At 45.2% G+C, this 13,421-nt stretch overlaps 2 protein-coding genes across 4 annotated transcripts in view; one reads left to right on the top strand and one right to left on the bottom strand.

Annotated features, from left to right (window-relative positions):
* The window catches only part of LOC128887290 (transcriptional regulator Myc-A-like), a 350,744-nt gene that overhangs the window by 211,924 nt on the left and 125,399 nt on the right, over positions 1-13,421 (bottom strand). The window lies entirely within an intron of this gene.
* LOC128887306 (uncharacterized) overlaps positions 8,829-13,421 on the top strand; it is a 200,799-nt gene continuing 196,206 nt past the window's right edge. Inside the window, exon 1 of one of the 3 annotated variants that reach the window (XM_054143053.1) lies at positions 8,829-9,124. The gene's annotated coding sequence lies outside the window, so the exon portion shown is untranslated. Of the gene's footprint in view, positions 9,434-13,421 lie in introns of all 3 variants that reach the window. The other 2 variants (XM_054143054.1, XM_054143052.1) reach the window with 2 other exon arrangements.

Below are 13,421 nucleotides of genomic sequence, written 5' to 3'. Positions count from 1 at the left end.
ACAGTATATATCTATATAGATATGAAGCAGGAAAAGGACCGGAGTGGCTCTTCTTCTCATTGTTCGGCTCGATTGAAAAGAAATGGAAGGAGAATACGAGGAGTGGTCCTCGGCGCGAGTACGAGACCCCGCAGGGAAACAATAACGCTGGTAAGGATCGCACAATACCGGAATTATTAACTTTCCACCGAATTAAAAGCGTCCATCCCGTCGCTGGATCTTTTCTCTACAGCATCTCCCGTTCTGTTCGTCGTTTTTCCACGGGTACTTTTCTATTTTATTTCTTTCTGTAACTCACTCTTAACTACAACGCAACGAATGGCAAGAATTTCACCAGCAATTTAATTGCGCTTGTTTCAGTCACGGTATATGATCTTCGAAATTGAAATATACACTTTGTATGGAGACGAGGAAGAAGGAAACGGAAAGGAACTTACTAATAACTTATTTTTCTGACAAGAAATAATAAGTTCGAACAGCAGACGTTTTGTTATACTATAAAAAGTTGTTCGGCTCGCGAGGTTTATCGAACAGACATATCGAGTAAATTAATTGGCATTCGCGGCGCGCCGACAGATATGATCTTTAATAACAATCCTTACATTACCCTCAATCCTGTGTTTCATAATTATCTCATCTTTAAACATTTGCTTCGATTTAGTATTAATTTGCTCGGCGTATCCACGCAAAGGGGCAGAAACCTCTCTTCTTTCAGCAAGTGAGACGGTCGTCGTTTATCATTTAATCGTCTCACGTTCGATCGTTCTTCGGCACAATCGCTCGACTGGACATATCGAGATCGATCATCTCGTCTTCTCGGGCATGATCTATCGACCCAATAAGCTCATTTTAATTATGCAATCCTGAAGCACTTCTTCAAATATCATTATTTTTCCATAGACGCTACGCGTTCGTCTAATTTAAAGCTGATGGCATTTAGTTCGAGGGATGTCACCCCCGGACCCTTTTTGAGGCAACTATCTTGCATATCAATTCAAAATTTAATACATATGTGGTTTGTTACCCTGTAGCAACACGTTTGCATTTAAAAGGAACCAGGACAAGTACACGTCACACGAAATAATTGTCAAAAAATCGAGCGTCGTGAAATAAAGAAGAAACGAAGGCGGTTAGAGTTAAGGGTTAAGGGAGCCAAGGTGTCATACAAGCGCAATTAGAGGAGGCGGAGGATCGCCAAGAGGAAGTAGAAACCAAAGGTCGTCGAGGCGTTGACGCGTTAAAATGGCTCTCCTCGGTAAACAGTGGTCTCACTTTCTCTAGGGGAAAACGCGACGTGGAAACTGGGCGACAGAACCGTGCCAGGACGGAAACCCAGGACGGAGGAATGCGAACGGTGTGGGCATGATGGCGTGAAAGATTGGGAGTGGAGGGTGATAAAAACCGATCGTTTCCCAGCGAGAGGAAGACGGAATGACAAGTTGAGCGCGGTGTTCGGGACAGAACCTGAGGGAAGACAAGGGATGGCGTAAAAAGGAGGTATGACTCAGCCCTCTACGTTCGTGACCGACGAGGACACAAAGTGGACACAGCGGAGTTGGTCGGCGTAGACGGCGAGAGGGATCGCGAAGAAAAGGTGGCAAAAGGAGGAAACAAAAGGCGATCGCGTATGAGCGGCAATTAGCCCCTCTAATGGCGCGCGAAACAAAACAAAAGAGTCGAGCGTCGAGCTCAAACACAATAAAGCCACGGTACGCGAGGACAGAAGAAAAAGAAGAGGGAGGTGGAGGAGAAATAAAGAACCAAGGGAACAATGGCGCGCGGGCTACCGCACCGTGCTGTTGCTGTTGCTGTTGCCATCTCCTTTCCTCCATTCTTTCTTTATTTCCCTCGTTTCTTTCTTCTTTTTTTCTTTGCTTTCTCTTCTTTTTTTTTTTTTTAGTCTTCGACGACAACGCCTAGTGGCCGTTTCCGAGTACTCGAAGGAGACTCGCTTTGGAAAATTAAAAGTCGCTAATGAGGCACGGGGATGTTCGTTCCGGCGGTTCGTCGGTGCTCGTTAGGTGCTTTCGACGCTTCGCTACAACTTTGAGTAACTTTGTTTCGCGATGAGGACATGTTTCGTCCTGTTTTGTCCGCTGTCTTGTTTGTCCGCCGGTATCCGTTTTCCCTGGGGTAGCGGTCGACTTCGTTCGCCATTCAAGGGGTCAAGGGGTTACGTACGATTTGACGCTGAACCAAGTCTTCATTTTATGAATTTTTTCATTTTTTGTTCAACTTGTTAGTTTCATCGGAAATATAATTGATAAGCTAAAAGAAGGATTAAAAAAAAGTTGCAGTTGGTATGGGATATTGGTTGTTGGTCAGTAGGCAACTGATTTAGAGGGTTAAATATGCAGCGAAAATGAGATTCTAATTGCGACGTGTGGCTAATTGAGATACACGACTTGGCGATATTTCATAGAATTGTAGGCCACGATGCCGCATATACTGCAACGGCAGGAACTCGTTTCTGGGACAAGGAACGGTTGCTAACTTCGTTATTAGATTCCATGTCTAATTGTGCGTTTCGTCTACTTTGGTACTGATTAGACATTTCCTCTGTTCCAATTCTGAATGTACTTTTTGCTTTCGCAAAGAGCGAGGTTCAATGAGTCTTGCCCGTACGAAAGGATTTTTTTTTAGCGCGCACGAAGATACGTTCCGAATGTGGAACAGGACGTTAAACGATCATTTTTAACCGAGAGCCAATTCGCATCGTGCTATAATCACTTTACCACTGTCAAAACTTTTTTATAACATCCACGGTTATATCGCAGGCAAATTTTAATGGAACGAAAAGGATCTGGAAAGCTCTGTGGGAATTATACAATAATTTCTTGCTCAGCCATTTCCTGCTCTGGAAATCTACCAATTACTCTGGCTTCCAAGCAAAGGATTAAATTCTACTCGAATCCCAATCAGAAAATCGACTTCTGCAGTTGAACCAGCGTGTCGCTAGGTCGCGTGCAATTTGTGAAAGTAATTATTTTTGTATTCGCGGGTAGTTAAGCGGATTATCCATCATATCCCACGCGTATGCATTCGATGCTTAATAGAACTGTCCGTTTACTTCGTCATTACTGAGTCAATTATGTCTACTTTCCATGCACGTGGTCTGCCATTATTTCGTCGAGTACGGTTCTTTATAGTGCCCCGTGATGTTTGGTTACTCGACTACTAGGTAGCTTCGCGTTATAACGGATTATATTATCTCTGCAGGTCTTTTAAAGAATTCACCGTGTCTCCCTCATAAGGTCACCGGTACGACCCATAAAATGTTACGTCTATGATGTGGTGCACGCTTTCGCGGAGCACATTCGGTCGAATAATAAAAACGGCATCATGGGTGTACTCTTGTGACTACACATGGGTCCGCCTATAAATATACTTCGCGTTAACTAAAAGCTTGTAAAACTATTCTTGCAATTCGTTCGTTCGCCTTCCACTTTTTGACTGTTCGTTAGTTTTATTTTTAAATATATTTATGACGTAAATCAAGGACCTAGCACTTTTAGTTTTAGTTATTCTACATATATATATATACATAAACATGAAGGATAATATGCTGAGTATTGTGAAACGGGGGCGAGGTTCAGCTAAACCGCGATTTCTATCCTAACGTCGTGTTTAACGATCCTCGATTAAAATTCCCCACTGAAGGTAACGGCGAGATTTTCTTCGATACAAATTTATTACGTTCTCGAAAGCAATGACCGCTTGACATCACGCCACTTAGGCATATTATTTCTATCTCATTTGCCCCGCGTTCTACAGTCGGTGACAGCCACGTCATATTCACGCAATACCAGTTTATGACGCGATGCAGAATGTTAATCGTAGGTTTCGCGTTGATTCGCTCGTCGACTTGGCGAAATTTATTAACGTAACGACACGTTGCGCCCGAAGGAGGTTGCTTGAATTATGGCGATCGCGTGTATCGGCGAGTTCGATCGATCGTAACGGTTTACGGATGCGAACTTCGGTGACGAGTCGTTTCTTCTATGGGTGACGATTTTTCCTCATCGAAACGGTGAGTTGTAAGGCACGTATGTATGTGGGCGATATCGGTCGCAATGCACGCTGGGAGAGGAAAAAAAAAGGGAAAAGAAGGGAAACCAGCGAGGCATTGGCAGGGAGCAGCTGACGCCTCGAGTTCTTTAATTAAAACTGACCGCCCGCTTTTCCTCCTCGACCAAGCAATAACGAGATTTATTTCATAATACCTCTGAACTCGTTCACCGCGTGGACGAACGTTCGCAATTTCTCGGAAGACAGTTTCTCCTCCTTTTCCGAAAATTCGCATTAAGACGATACACGCGTTGCCGATTGTTAACCCAAATGATCGGTCCTAACAATTTCACTGTTGAATTAATCGGTGGTGGGATGACCCTGTGTGCTGAATGTAAACATACCTAATTATTACTAAATTATGATTATGAATTTTATGAGAACCTGCAAACCTATAACAATCTCTTATCTCCCATTTTGAAACTGAATATGGGCGTTGGTTCGCCTAAGTGCAAGTGTTTTACGAAGAAGAATTCTCAGAGACGAGGAATTATTTTTATTTGAGAAAAGGAGAAAAGACATGCGTTCTTCAGACACGTATTCTAGGAAAATAATTGCGGAGGAGCGTGACGTGAGAGTTTTGAGTGGTCCGAACCATGCAGGCGGCCAATTAGGGAAAACTCGTGAGATATGTAGAAAATATTGATTTGTATAGTCGCGCGTGCCCGTGGCCAACACCGCGTTACAGCGTCGAGCTCGTCGCGAGCGTCGCGACGCGGAAATCAGCGGCACTATTCCTGGCTACACGAGAAAGCGCAGGCACGATACTTATATACATCTTGAACTTTACTTTCCTTTACGTAAACTATGTTAATTCTTTCAATTGAAAACATTTTAATGACTAAAGAGGGCTGCAAGCGACGTTTATTCGCAGCTTAAAAAATACCATTTACATAAATATTTTATTCCATACTTGTAAATATTCACAATTCGTGTAGTAAAAATCTCTGTTGGCTTTCTTTCGCATTGAAATCGGATTTGTAGCGTCTTATCGCGTATCCAGCTGCAGGTATAACGCGATAAGACGTGAAATTACTAAAAGGAGTTTCACTTTCCGGGACGATTAAATTTTATAAAGTCTGGAAGGTGATTCGTGGAATACCAGGGACTCCCAGTGATCGCGAACGATGCCAGGATTTTTCTTCTATTCGTTTACCATCCGGAATTGCGCAAAATCTGTTTACCGGTTCGGTTTACTCGCGAGGAGACGTCTCGATGCCCCGAACCACTTTTTCTTCTCTCCCTCCCGAGGACGGCCGTGGAATCGATGGTGGTGGGGTGGAAGTACAATAAAATTTATTACGCTTAAAGCGTATCTCGTAAAATAATGATAGCACGCTACAGAGACTGCGTTCACGTTCACGCGAATGCGCCATTTATCGGCACTTGCGCCAGAGATTATCTCGACTCCATGGTACACGGGTGATGGCGTTGGTCAATTATCGTCGCCGCGCAGGAAATTTAATTGATCGTGATAAACGATCAAATTGCAGAGGAGGTGGAACTCGTCGGCTGCGGTACATTTTTTTTTTTCTTCGCGTCGCGAGGCATAAAAGTAATCTGAACCGCAGCACTTAGGTTATTAACATCGATAGAATTGCTACGAGTGCAGAGAATCGACGGAAATATTCGAAAATGGTATGCGTTCCCTATAAAGTGAGGAGAAAAGCGGTTTTCAAGTTACATTCTTTTCTTTTCGAAAGGAGTATAGACGGTCGAGGTAGTCAGTCGCCCTAAACCAAATTCGACTGATAAGTATCTGGAATTAGAATAATGATTATCAAGTGTCAAGTTTCGAGTTGCACTCTTTTTAATATTTTTTGTGAATTTCAAGTTATATATAAAAGTATGCCGTTGAAAATCAATTTGAATGATTTCTGTCATGGAAATAGAAATTATTACTGCAAAGTTGCTCCATTTTCTAAATATCTCAAATGAGGAACATCCTAATTGAGGTCAAACTTGTAGGTTTCTTGTGGTCAGACAGTTATTTAACACCACTGCACTCCGTCTTGTCGAGACTTCCCCCCCAAAAAGGAGCTCGAATCGCTCCTCCCAACTTTCCTTATCAAACCCAAGCAAAACTGGTATTTTTTTTCTTGCGCCGACAAGTGGAGAGACCAACCGTCACGGTTAATTAGTTTCATAAATCGTGCGATATCGGCATAACGAGAGCGCTTGTCCGACCGATGTTAAGCCCTCGCCTCGACATCCGCCACGACAGGGCGAACAATCGCCACGAAAATCGTCACCGTTCGATCGGCGAACCGTTACATCAATAACGAGACACGCGACTGATCGCGAACGGGCGTCTACTAATACGTTGGTCAACGCACCCGGTATCCTTGTATGCCAATTTGCATATTCATGGAGCCCCGCGCTACGATATGCCGTAAGAATGCAGAAAAGCAAGCAACTCGGTTGACTGCGCTGCCTTCTGCGTTACGACCTCAAGTCCTCGAGTTCGAAGCGTCGTAAAAGCATTTCTCCTTTTCCACCACTTGGACGAACCTTACGCGCGGATTTTTCGATTCGCTCCGCGGGAACGAGCGTATCCTCCTTCCAGCGTTGGGTTTTGCTCCGTTGCACGCCGCAATTCTCCACCGGCGCGATGATCGCAACGGCAATCGCCGTATTGTTGCTGACATTACCCGCTGCGGAGCATCGATCCGCTCCGATCTAATTAAACGCGCGAACTGGGAGAACGCCGGCGGCCGCGATTCGACACATCCAGAAGGAAGGCTCGACTTTATCTTTTGCTGTTTCTGGTGGTTCCTCGTATAGTTTCGACGATTTTTCTACTCTCTCGCGCGGCTGTGGACTCATTACAGAGGTTAATGAAAACATTCTGCTTATTCTTCGTCCATCATCACAAAAATCAACGAATACCAGAACTTGGCCAGTTTTACAGTGAACATAATTTTCCATACATGCTCTACAAAGGAGCTTGAATTTCGACTCTGTAAAACCTTTGGAGTTGGAGAGCCCTTGAAGCATCTGCGTGGCGACCTGCGCCGGTTACCGCGATAACTTCGAGCTTTGATTCACGTTGCGTGGGATTTATACTCGACGCCTCGGCGTCTTTAACGACGCCCCGAACAACTCTCTGATAACACCGTCGGACAAAGTTTTCGACGAGGTCGTAACTTCGATCGCGGTATTGTCATACAAGATAAAGGAATGAGCGGCAACTTTCCAGGCCAGCGTCGGGCAATCAAACTTTCTCTGGGCGGCGATCGGTTCCGTTTCGAGAAACGTATCGACCCCGCGAGCAGAAGTCGAATTCCTCGTATCCGGTTCTGTAACACCTGACATCGTACAGCTGATTGTCGGCGGCGAGCGCGGAACGATGAAAGAAAAATGTGCAATTAAACCTGCCCGATAGGTATCGCACCGAATCACCTTAACGGGGCACAACACTGCAATGCCACCAAAAAAGAGTTGTTTACAGAAATTGTTCCCGAAGGAACTGTACGATCAGTTGTTTTCGAACTATTACGATGTTTTATTGGACATTCAAACAGACGAAAACTGGTCTCGTAATAGAGAGATTTGCAAATCTGCACTGGAAAAAATGTTATGTATGTATCTATTTGAAAAAAAAAAGGAAATGTCTATTTAATAGAAAAGAACCTCATAAGGACATAAAGACAAGTCCTCGGTTTCCACAAGCTTGAGAATGCATACTGTATAAACGAGGCTGATGCATAATTTAAAAAATATGCGAAAAAGCCTCCCTGAACCCTTCAAAAGGCCGCAAGTTTCCCTTGCCTATGGCGACTCGCGAGGCCTGTAATACTCCGTCCGTCAATATTTCTGTGCTCTTTCTTTTTAACCCTCTGGTATATTTTTTTTTTGAAATTCTCAACCTTGTTCATGCATGAAACATAGTAACACGCCTACATTTACGTTGAGGAACACTCAGATCAATAGAAATTTATAAAACAAGGCACAGGTTCAACGTTTCCCAGAAAACTACATAACAAGGGATCGACGCAAAGGGGTCGTTTGTATCGAGCATGCGACTGTGCCTGGACACCATTTATTCAAAGACGAATTGTCGTCGATACTTTAGAGAATTCTTTCGACTATGGTTTACTGTTTTTGGGTGTAATTAGGGTGCGATAAATTATTATACAAAATTCAAAGAAATTAATCTCGAACGTATTTTCCAAATTATTTCTTTAAATCTTGCTACTCCTTCGATCGTTTCTACTTGCGGCTCTTAAAATTGTACTTATCAAGACCAATTGCAATCCACGATTACCCCTCTTGATCAACATTTTTAGTCATTCCTCTCCAATCTCCCTAAATCTCATCGAAACACCAGAGTCATCGTCGTCGAACCCGAGAAACCGTCGAACGCGTCCTTGCCCCGGCAAGCGGTGCGAAACTTTCAATCGTGCGGGTGGAAAATCGAAAATCGCGTGGAAAAGGAAGAAGAAGTCGGGCGAAAGCCAGAAACAAGCAAGTTCCCTTACGCTCAGCTGTTCTGCGCGCAGACACGTGCGCGCGTGGTTGGCGGGGGCGAGTCGCGACGCGTGTGCGTGCGTGCACCTACGTGGCCCGATTCGCATGCACACAACTCCCTCGATACGCTGTACGTGTGACGTCTCGACGCTCGGCGTCTGTGCAGCTCCGTCGCGCGTGTGCATGCGCGTGTGCGCCCCCACGACGTACGTGTGCATCCGCTCACACGCGTGGCCGTGTTGGTCGTCTGTGTGTGTGGAGACCCAAACGAAGGGAGGCAAGCCAGTAAGCTCAGGCGCGCCGCAGCGGCGAGAGCAGCCATTTTACTCGAATAACCCCGATTGGAGAAACGTTCGTTTCCTAGACAGCTCGGAGTGGAACGCTCGTGGATACCGTCGCCGTTTTCCGTTCGATTTCCACGGGGGCCGACGCTTGCCGCGGATGTTTGGGAAACGTCCCGAGTGCCACGAGTTCGCGACGACACGGCTCCGTCGCGGATCTACGCGCGCATCGTGAATTCTAGTGACGGGAGAACGTAGTTTCCGCTGCGTGCACGTGTGCCACGGGGAGACAAGTGAGAGAACGGGTGAGGAATCGTGAGAGGGAGCCAGAGAGCGGTCGCGCTCTCTTCGTCTTTGTCAGTGTCTCTATCTCTCACTCTCTCGCTTTCTGTGTATCGGTGTCGCTTTTACTCTCGCTCCCTCTCCTCTCTCTTTCTCTTGCTCACTTTTCCCTCCACCTTTCTCTCCTCGTCTCTCTTTTTCTTTGCTCGTTTCACTTGGTCGACGCGTGAATACCTGTGTGGGTGTTCGGAATCGCTTCCAGTGCCGCGGGTGCGGGCGAACACGCGCGAGGGTGAAAAAGAGAGAGAGGAAACGGGTGAGCGTAGCACGAGGTGAGGCCATTCGTTCTGCGCAGGACCGTTTAAATTCGCCGCCTGCTTTGCATACCGCGTTTTCGCCAGCCCTACTCCCGCCACTATCCTCCCCCAACCCCCCACCCCTAGCCTACTGCAACACACAACACCCCCTTTCGCTTCCGTACTTCCCGCCGATACCAATGCTTCTCGCGCGACCCGCCCTTCGCGATTTCCCGCGACAACCCCTTCGGTCCGTGCGAATTTCAGTGTTTCCCGACTTTCCCTCGACGGGATCGGTAGCTTTTCATCGTTTTCCACGGGACATGGGGTCCTCTCAACGCCAATCGGCGAGAGGAATGTCTTTGACTAGATAGATCGTTCGATCGACGATGGAATTCGCATAGATGTTTTTGTATGGATCGAGAGAACACGAGGCTTGTGAGAATATAAGAAAACTGATAAGTCGTTCGAACGTCGCTATTATTCGTCCAAGTTTCAACCCTTGGAACTTTTTACTAACTAAATGTGAGAATTTCACGAAAAAGAGTTCATATACAGAAACGTAAGAACAATGTAAATGTACATACTATAAAAGCGAAAGAAAATTCATCTCTCAGTTTACCGTTAAACAACTTTAAACTATATACCTGAGAGTATGTATTGCTCTTATATTGTAAAAGAAGAATTTCAAGAATTGCGTCATACAACACTTGTCTTCCGCAAAACAGACGTCTGCAACGTTAATAGAATAATTGTTAATAGAAAATGAAATTTCCCAAAACGGAAAACTTGCCCGTAACGCGATATTTCTGATTTAATGAGGCGACGCGCGTCGAAAGGGATCCGCGAGCGGTAAACTGTGCCTCAAGGGGAAACGCGCGCAGCTAATTGCAGAAAATTTTGTACCTCGTCGCGAATTCACCGATTTACTGCGTGGATACGCTGACTATATATATTTTGACGCGACTATACGATGCTTAAAATCGCGCTGGTTGTATGGCAACGTTAATGCTGTCTCGCGTAATGAGCGACTTGGCTCCAACGGGTGCATATTTTCTTTTACGATGCCTAAATATAATCTTAACGATGTCCTTATGGCCTAGACCAGTCGCCGCTTCGAGAAATCTGGAATTCTGCGAGGCCTCGATTTGCATTCGTCTCTCCGATCAGATTCCGGTTGCGTTGCAACTAAAAATTCCTTGAATCGCCTCTCCTCTCCACTCCTCGACAGTCTCGTCTATGAATCTTATTGTACGTTTGCTTGATGGTGATTATTGTTACGTGTGCTCTGTTCGTTTCAAACAAGCAGATTTTCTCTTTACGATGCGTCGGTGTTAAATTCCTCGCGGCGTTGAAATTTACTATTTGGACAATTACGTAACGCGAAATTATCGATTTCAATTCGTAATTGTCGCGGTGGCAGGCAGAGATAGGCAAAGTTCTCGTCCGGATAGCAAATTTCGAATGCAAATTAAACATAAAAGTTTGTTTCGGTAATCGTTTACCTTTGTTGGTCGTCATTTACTATTTGACAAAATTCTGCCGATCTCTGACAGAAGGATAATCGCTTGTTTGATCTGGTTGTCCCGCGTTTGGCTGGTGCAAGAGTTTCTTAAAGTTTATATCCGTGTCAATCTGTCCGATTATACGCTGGAGTAGCTACTTGAAATTACACCGATTTTGGTTGTTGTAGCATTGTGTTTGCGAATAAATTTCTTCATATGGTTTTATTTGTACAGTGTCTTTTTCAGTTTATTTAACCTATCCGTACCTACCTCTGGGCGTATGCTTGTACGCTCGACACCATGAATTTTACCGTTCGAGATCGTTGCGCGTCCGGTAAGCGCTAGCGAGTGGAAGTTTTCAACGTGACGCACAATTATGTTCCATCTTGCGTCCGTGTTTGAATACCTGATGCGGCCACAATGAAGCAAATAACGATTACTATTCTCGTCGCGGTTACATGGAAATGTATCCTGAGCAAGAAACAGGATTCTGGATTAATAATCCGAGGTAAAATTAAGTTTACTTCCAGTTCTTCCACCGAACGTGAGGCCCCCTTCGAGAACCGCTTGCGTCCCCGCAGACGAATTATCGTTTTGTCCGCGTTTTCCCCGCTCGGTAAATATTTCCAGCCGTTCCTCTTTTTCCAACGTTCGTTCCGCGATCAACGATCGCGGTCACGTACAACCGAGCTGACTGCCGATCGTTCAACGATCGTCACGTGTCAGCCGATTTTCCCATAGAACCCGTAGAACGACTTTCGATCGATGCCAATCAGCGATTATTACCCGCGTGTCCGGCGATCTTCGTCGGCATCGAGCCTGGATCTCCGCGGGATCGCGCTAGATCGTGCTACCTCGCGAACCTGCGATTATCTCGAGCGGTTCCCGATCGCGCTATGAAAAACTCACGCTTTTGCGATCGAGCCGTCCTTTCCGCGATGTTTTCGTATCAGTTATCGACCACGATGCACCGAAATACTTTGGAAGTGAATTTCATTCTGTGTGGTTATATTGAAAAAGGGTTTTGGAATCTTTGTTTAGAATTTTTGTTGAGACCCTCTTGAGATTTTTTTAATGTTTGTTATCGATTCGTTCCTCGTCGAACATCGATTAGTCCACGATCGCGTTTCTTTACGCCCCCTCCCCTTGTTCTCTTACTCTATATCGTCGATCAATTATGGTTCTCCGAAGCATCGCAATTTCGCTGACGAAACAGTCCCGTCTACTGTTCCCTTTAATTGTCGTAGGAGCTCCACGAGGCGCTTTCTTCTTTTTTCTAGTGCCTCGCAGTGACATTTGCGTGTGGCCGAACGCGGGTACGTTCGGATCGACACGCTAGACGACAATTAACTCGACAAACCGTGCAACCGCCATCCTCTCGCTCCGCAGTCGCTCTATCGAGTCCCTTCTTTGCAGTCAAAGAGGGTGTAAACCCGTCATTATCATGATTATTCTTCCATGCCGACTAATCACAACCTGTCACTCGCGTCGTTGTTTCACTATGGATCATTATTTTTATCCTATTTCCACCTCGCGCCCCCTCGATAGCATCCGTTTTAATCATCCCCCTTGATACACCGATCATTGATCGAAAGTCAATCATTACTCGAGCGAACAAGTCCGTCGGAAAGGGAATTAAAAAGTTGGTTACGCCTGCACGTCACCTGCTGAACTCATTAACGACACGTGTCGGTTCTTAAGGGGGTGGACGTCGCCTTGACGATCTTTTAAAATTCATACAGAGTTCTCGAACTTTTCTTTAAATTTAATACTTTAACGACACTGTTTCGGAACATGAATCAGGATTCTGGTTATCTCAAGAACTCTGCATTTTGTTTTTAAATTTAATATTTTTGGGAAGATTTAACACTACACCTACCGACATTTCTTAAATGACCGGTCTTAAAGACACTTTTGTTTAATTTCATGAAATCAATAATACACGAAACAATTGTATACCATTTATATCAATATTATATATTAGAGCTATACACAAAAGTTGGAAAACGGTCATTTGACCGGTCGTGGTAGGTTTAGTGTGAAATCGGTTATGAAAACAAACACGAATCGAAGATATAACTCGTACTTCGATTCACCGTGATAGTCACTGATTCAGTGGGTGTCCCGAAATACGCGATCGATAATTTCCACGAAAGAATCGACGGTATCGGTTGTAATGACCAAATATGGTATTCCCATTTAATGGTTTGCACGGGTTTCGGTTGCAGTGTCTTCTGTAAACTTGTAACGAGAGTGACTGCGCGTTTCGAAAGACTAGAAGGTATCGCTGGCTGGGAAGAGGGAAGGCGATAAAACGGCTGCCAGGATGAGCGACGAGTCGCGGCGCGAAACGAAGAAGAAAAAGGGTGGGAGCGAGAGGGAGGGAACAAATGCCCCGCGAGGGAAAGAGATGGCGAAATATAAAATAGCGGGCGACGTGTACCGGTTAGACTATATGCTCTAATTTTAGGCGATTGCCTCGCTCCCTCACCCGAGGATTATAATTAGATACAAAAATA

The sequence above is a fragment of the Hylaeus anthracinus genome, unplaced genomic scaffold, assembly GCF_026225885.1.
Source record: "Hylaeus anthracinus isolate JK02 unplaced genomic scaffold, UHH_iyHylAnth1.0_haploid 11985, whole genome shotgun sequence".
Taxonomy (NCBI): Eukaryota; Metazoa; Arthropoda; class Insecta; order Hymenoptera; family Colletidae; genus Hylaeus; species Hylaeus anthracinus.
This window is presented reverse-complemented; position numbering and strand designations above follow the sequence as displayed.